We start from the raw sequence: 7,622 nt of genomic DNA on the forward strand, positions 1-7,622 counted from the left end.
GCACTCATGTGGTGCACAGAAATACATGCGGGCAAAACACCTACACATGTTTAAATAATACAAACATTAAAAATGCATATCTTTTCTATACCACTTAGTAACATGCTATAGTACATTCTAAAAGATCACATTGTATCCCTGTTTTTTTCTTTTGTTGGTACTGGAGTTTGAACCTGGGGCCTTGCCCAGTAACTGAATTGTGTCCTGTTACACACATGTGTTGGAATATACTTCAATAAGCAGAAATTACAAAATTGTGTTGCTCCTAATTGTTTCTTTTACCAAGAAAAGGCCAACCATCACTCCTAGCCTCTTAGAGACGTAAAAGTGGCTCCTTTGTATTTGGTATCCAATGTTAGTATAAATTCTAGCATCTACTTGTGGGGACAAAGGCATTCTGAACTTCCTGACAGCACATTCCCTAAGCAAGAGTATACCTGTTCTGAATATCAAAATGTTCCTGCCTTTTTATCAAATTGTATATCACCTATTAAAATCTCTGCTCTAATCTGCAGACTAAAGTAGGTAAATTTAAAAGTTCCATTTGGCTATTGTCTCATGCATAAGTACTGAAAATAGTACTGAGTGATTGAGCTAAGATATTTCCCAAAGTGGAGTTAAGTGTTGTTACATTGTTTTATTTCCACCTTGTGCCGTCTCACTGTCCTGAAATGAACATCATGCCTGCAATGTAGTCCTGTTTTCTCTCTAGAGTGTTACTCCACACGCTGTTAATTGTCCCCTTCCTGATTATTAAAACATACTCTTTTCACTATAGAACATTTATAAAATAAAGATTAAATCTCCCTGTGGCAAAGAAGGCTTCCTGTCCACCAAAACTCTTGCTTCTTTTGTCCATAATTAGTCTGGGGATATTTTTTCTGGCCCACACCTGCAACTAGAGATGACCAAAGGTGGTGTGAACAGTTCCTTTTCAAGACTAAGACTTTGAAGTTATAGGTGCATTTTCTTTGCGATCTTTCCTCTCTTCTGCTAGAAGGATGTAATTGTTAATGAGGCTCTAGGGGATTTGAGGAACTGCATCTGGAAAGAGTCTGGACATTAGTCCTAGAGTTGGAGAGAACCATCTGCTGGCCAGAAACATTGGCTTATCCTGCTGTAGGAATAAGGCAGTGAAACTCCATCTGGTTATATTACGGAAGTGCCGTGAATGATTCAGTCTTTTTAATACTTTGATCCAATTTTTAGTTACCTTCCTACGCATTTTAATTATGATTATTTGTGTTCTGGTGTGTATGTGTTCACGTGCTTACATGCCACATGCCAATATTGCACTCTGAGGACATCTTTTAGAAGCCAGTTCTCTTGGGAATCAAAGTTCCATTGTACGGCTTGTGTAGCTTTGTTTGTTTGTTTGTTTTTGTTTCTTTTTTTCCAAGACAGGATTTCTTTGTGTAGCACTGGAAGTCCTAGAACTAGCTCTGTAGACGAGCTTGGTCTCGAACTCACAGAAATCCACCTGCCTCTGCCTTCCATGATCTGGGACTAATGGTATGCACCACCACAGCTGCTGCAGTTACCTTTACTTACTGAGCCATCTATGAACTTTATCCTTCCTTGGTTCAGACTAGATGTTGACCTTTTTTAGAAAGGTTATTGGTATTCATCGCTGTGGGGAAAAATTACAGGCCACAGCTGTGGAGTCCCAGTGGGTTTCCACGCTGCGGCTGGTCCCACATGCAGGAGGAACGTCTATGGTTCCAGCAGCCTGGAGGCTTCGGCAGGCCCCAATAACATGAGGAACTCCTTGGTTCTAAAAGGTTTATTGTCATGGTGGACGGTGGATGAATCTGGAAGTACGCCCCATAAAACTCAGGGCAGTCCTGAGTTGTATAGGGAGGGAGAAAGGGGGAGGATCTGGGGAGGATGGAGAGGGGAGGATCTGGGGAGGCATGCTTAATTTGCTTTGCCCTCTAGCCTTCATTAGTATGTAAATCCCTAGGCCCTGAGGCCTCTAGTCACACCCCCTACCCATGCACTTTGGGAGGGGCTGTAATGGCCAGCCTACGTGACTGAGTTTTATGGAGACTAGACTGTTTTTCAGGACCCTGGGTTCTTGGGGCACGTCGAACTCCTGCCAGTTCTCACGCAGAGTCTTGGGGTTCTAGGTGACTGCCCAGCCATGACCCAGAATACCCTTATGCAGTCCCACACATCGCCAAATTGCTTCTGAGAAATGTTGCTTAAATTCTTACTTCAATATAGTCTATGGATCCTTTGGAGGGTCAAATGAACTTTTCACAGTGGTTGTATGTCAGATATCCTGCATATCAGATATTTACATTATGATTCACAACAGTAGCAAAATTACAGTTATGATGTAGCAACAAAATATATTTATCATTGGGAGTTACCACACCATGAGGAACTGTATTAAAGGGTCACACCATTAGAAAGGTGTAGGATCACTGCTCTGTAATTTGCGGTAACCTTTTCTGTGTGTGTGCACAGAAGGCTCACCTGTACTTACCTGTGTAGCCACAGGTCAACATCAAGTGTCTTCTGCAACTCTCATCTCTCTTATTTTTGTGTCTGTTTGTAGGTGTGTGCACATGTTAGTGTGTGTGTACATGTGTACAGGTGCAAAGCATGTGGAACTCAGAGGTCAATCCCAGGTACTGTTCCTCAGGTGGTTTTGAGACACTGAAAGCTGGCTGGCCGGTGAGTGTCTAGCATCTTTGTGTCTCTGCCTCCCCGTGCTGGTATTATAGGCATGGACTACCATCTATGGCTTTTTACCTGGCTCCTCATGCTTCACAGTAACCACTTTACTAACAGAGCTATTTCTCTACCTTGCTACAGTTTGCTAGATTCCTATGAAGATGTTTGTTATAGGCTACTTAACAAACACCTTCTGGGACAAGAAATTCTTTGCTACATATCTTATTTCTCTAAAACTCTGGAAGTTTTGTGATTTGACATTTGAATATACCTGGTGTCTTAGTCAGGGTTTCACTGCTGTGAACAGACACCATGACCAAGGCAACTCTTATAAAAAGACAGCTTTTAACTGGGGCTGGCTTACAGGTTCAGAGGTTCAGTCCATTATCATCAAGTGGGAGCAGGGCAGCATCCAGGCAGGCATGGTGCAGGAGGAGCTGAGAGTTCTACATCTTCATCTGAAGGCTACTAGGAGAAGACTGACTTCCAGGCAGCTGGGATGAGGTTATTAAAGCCCACGTCCACAGTGACATACTTCCTCTACCAAGACCACACCTACTCCAACAGCGCCATACCTTCTAATAGTGCCACTCCCTGGGCTGAGCATATACAAACCATCATACCTGAACATGATAGTACCTTGATAAATATATGTCAAATATATATATGACTTTTAAAGATTATTTATTTATTCTTATTTTATGAGCATGAATATTTTGCCTGCATGTACCTGTATGCACATGAGCATACTTTGTTCACCGTGAATGAAAAATCAGCAAAACTGTATTGAATTCCCTGAGTCTCAGCCTTACTTCTCAACCTTTGCATTGTGTGTGCGTGCGTGTGTGTGTGTGTGTGTGTGTGTGTGTGTGTGTGTGTGAATGCATGTAGAGGCTAGAGGTCTATCTTGGATGTTGTTCCTTATGAATCAACCATATTTTTGTTGAGACAGTACCTCTTACTGGCTTAGATCCTACCTGCTAGGCTGGCTGAGTAGCAAGCCAGGGACCCGTATGTCTCAGCCTCCTCAGCACTGGTATTACAAATGAGTCCACCACCCACTCTTGGCTTTTTTTGTTATGTGGGTTGGTTCTGGGGACTGAACTCAGGTCTTTGTGCTTGCAAGGAAAGCACTTTACTGACTGAGCTACCTCCCCATCCACTTTTCTTACATATTCCCGCCCTCCCTCCCCCCTCCATTAGCCATAATCCTGAGCTATTCATCTGATGGCTTTCTCCTTCTTCAACGTAGCTCAGTCTCTGTCTCTCTTCCTGGAAATTCTGTGACTATTTTTGGAACCTCCTTGTCCAGTGGCTGTTTCAAAGTACTGAAAGCTCAGTGGCTTAAAGAGCAAGTCTCTATTGTGTCAGAGTTCTGGAGCCAGGGACTGAAACCCAGCAGCAGGCAGGGTGTAGTCACCACAGGTTCCAGAAGAGGTCACATCCTGAATTTGAACATGTCTCGGCTTGTGGCTGTGTCCTTCCGGTCTCTGGCTCCATGCTTTTCTCTGTGCTATCTCCCTTTGATGCTGGGAGATGGCTCAGAGGATTATGTATTTGGTATGCATGCATAAGAGCAACAGAGTATGCATTCCTGTTTTTAATGCATGCATACAGTGGGGAGCAGAAGGCAGAGGCAGCTCATTCCCCTGGGTAAGCTGCTGAGCTAGACTAATAAGCAAGGACTGGGTCCAGCAAGACTCCCTGCACCAGGAAAGACATTGGGAATACACCCAGCATCAGCCTCTGATTCCACATGCACACATGTATACCTGCACACACATGCCAACACGAATGGACAATATACATGTATACCACACACATATGTTAAAAAAAGCTTCCACTATCTCAGCCCTATATAGACAATCATGTTTGGACTTATGAGCCAAGATAATCTCCCCATGTCAAGATCTTCAATTTAATTGTGCCTCATAAGGAAATATTTGCAAGTTCCAGGAGTTGGAATCTATCACTGCATGGTTGAGTCAGCAGCCATTCTTGGGACCCCAGTCACAGCACTTGCATGCTCAGATGCAATGACCTCTTTCTGTTTGGTTTTCCTTCTTGAGAAGAGTCTTGCTTTGCTGTCCAGCTGGCCCCATGTTTTGCCCACCCCAGCAGTTGCTGCTCATAACCCATGGACTGTTGGGACTTCACAATGTGAAAAGCCAGATGGGGTTGGATTTTTTAGACATTTGCCTACCGACTTCCCTGTTTTCTATTCTTTCTCTGTTTTCTTTCCATGTCCAGCTCTTGTACTGAAAGAAGAAAAGCAAGAAAGCCTCTTTAATCAAACCTGCTAAGTCTAGGCTTCAGGCCATACTGCTGTTCTTACAAATACAGTGTATGGAATATAACCCTACATACATAGTTGATGGAAGGACATGTTTTCCTTTAGCTGGGATGCTCACACTAGACTCCAGGATCTTTGAGATGAGCTCTGAGGTGTTAGAGAGGCTGCATGTGCTGCCTGCTCAGAATCAGTGTGTTAGGATTACACTGGAGGGCATTCAGGGCATCGTATCAGGAGGCAGGAGGACTGTAGGTTAAGTAATGTACTAGGGAAGTTGTTCTGACTGTGGCCTATGAAAATGCATGTATAACCCTCCATCTGTTTGGGTTAGGATTTAACTGGAGCCTTGGCTGGTTTACATGGTATTGGACATAAGGACACCAACCTAATCTCCTACAGTTCTACTTGGCAAAGAGCTTCTGGTTTTGTTTACATTGTTCTAGGACACAGCCATACATGGTTACAAGAATGGACCTTGGTGGCTGTGAAGCCAGTGGGCATTGAACTTCTGCAATGGATCTGTGTCTCTGAGAATATATTCTTTTTATTTTCACTCCAAACATTAGTTTCCCAGGGGCTGGAGAGATGATGCAGCAATTAAGAGTGTATACTGTTGAGTGGGAATTCAGTCCTCAGCACCCTGTGCTGGGAAGCTTATAGCCAGAACTCCAGCTTCGGGGGAATCTAGCACCCTCTTTTGGCTTCATGTACACTGACATGTTCATACCCTCACACACACACACACACATACACACACACATTCCCCCCACATACACATACTTATACACACATATCCCCATACATACATGTACACATATACTTACTCATATACACATACATATACCCACACAATACACACACACACACACACACATATATATATTTATTTATTCATATACATATACCTCCACATATGCACATATACATACATCCCCCTACATACATGTACACATATACTTACTCATACACACATACATACACCCCATACATACACACACACATATCCCCATACATACATGTACACATACACCTTCTCACGCACATATATGTATATTCCCACATATACATATGCACATACCCCCATAAGCACATATCCCCATACATACACATACACATAAGCATACTCCTACATATATAAATGTAGCCCTACACACACACACACACACACACACACACACACACACACACACACTTGTGTAGGCACTTGCTGCCCTACCTGGTTACATGAGTTTGATCCCTGGAACCCACATGGTAGATGAGTGTGAACTCCTTCAAGAAGTCCATGTTCAGACTCCCACACATCAATAAACACATACATGTAATTAAATCTTTAAAAGTTACTTTCCGATTTTTGATTAGAGTGAGCAACATTTTCAGGCTGCAGTGACCTACTTTGCTACAGTTTTAATAAGATCAACTTATGTCATCCTTGATAGGGGCCAGTCACATTTGACTGTTTCACTGGGTTAAAATCAAGTGTGTTTTCCTGTGGCTATGGGACAGACTGTGGCACTTATTTCCAGGCTCTTGGGCACAGTCTGGATGACTGAGGTGATAAATGTCCCCTACGCGTATGGAAATGCAGTGATTTGTTTTTAACTGTCTTTCTGATGGTACAGCCCTCCTGAATGACTTTGCTCTCCTTATTTGTATCCTTCCTTGTGCCCTAGCAGCTTGTCCCCAATCCCATCAGGTGGCTTCAAGCCAAGGGAACAAGGATCTCATTTTTATCAATGAGAAGATCCGGAGTGTGCTGACAGTGAAGGATCACTGGCCTTGCTGTTTACAGCCTGGTGCAAGCAGGTGCCTCTAAGCCACATCTCGTTTGCAGGACTCTGTTCTATAGTGTGTGGTGACTAGAAAGGGCCACCTAGATTTTAAAAGTAGAACCTCGTGCCCAGAGGCCAGGAAGCAGAGCGGAAGCAAGGTCGGAGGAAAGAGCTCTCTAAGCCAAGACTCAAGCCAGGTTTGCCTTAGTGAGGCCAGGACTGCAGAATGTTCTCTGGGTCCTGGCTGCCTTGGGCCCCTGTTTCTCCCCAACAGATGCCCAGCCAATGATGTAGCTCTTGATTTGTTCAATCCCTCTTCAGCAGAGCCTGGGAAGGGTTAAAACCAGACCTTTCTCGGATGCACTTGCATTTTAATAGAAGACATTTCGTTTTACTGTTATTCTGGTACTTTACGACGTATGACACAGAGCAAGAGGCCCTTGTTGTAGCTGAAGGTTTACAGTCTAAAAGCACAACCCTGAAGGCCTTCCTTGTGCCTGGATGACCCAGCCCACTGACCAATGGCTGTCATGGTTTCTGTAACAAAGGGGCTATCACCTGTGTTAGAATTTCTTATACAAGTAGACTTTTCCAGATCTTTTGCTTTAGCTGTTCATCAATGCACTAGTTAGTTTTTGTCAACTTGACACAAATTAGGGTCCCCTGGGCAGAGGGAACCCCAGCTGAGGAACTGCCTGTATCAGATTGACCTGTGGGCATGTTTCTATAGTTATTTTCTTTTCTTGCTTTTTCCTCTTTCTTGCTTTTTCCTCTCTTTCTTTCTTGCTTTTTCCTTTCTTTCTTTCTTTCTTTCTTTCTTTCTTTCTTTCTTTCTCTCTCTCTCTCTCTTTCTCTCTCTCTCCCTCCCTCCCTCCCTC

This window comes from Grammomys surdaster, unplaced genomic scaffold, assembly GCF_004785775.1.
Source record: "Grammomys surdaster isolate TR1022 unplaced genomic scaffold, NIH_TR_1.0 99, whole genome shotgun sequence".
In the NCBI taxonomy this organism is placed as follows: Eukaryota; Metazoa; Chordata; class Mammalia; order Rodentia; family Muridae; genus Grammomys; species Grammomys surdaster.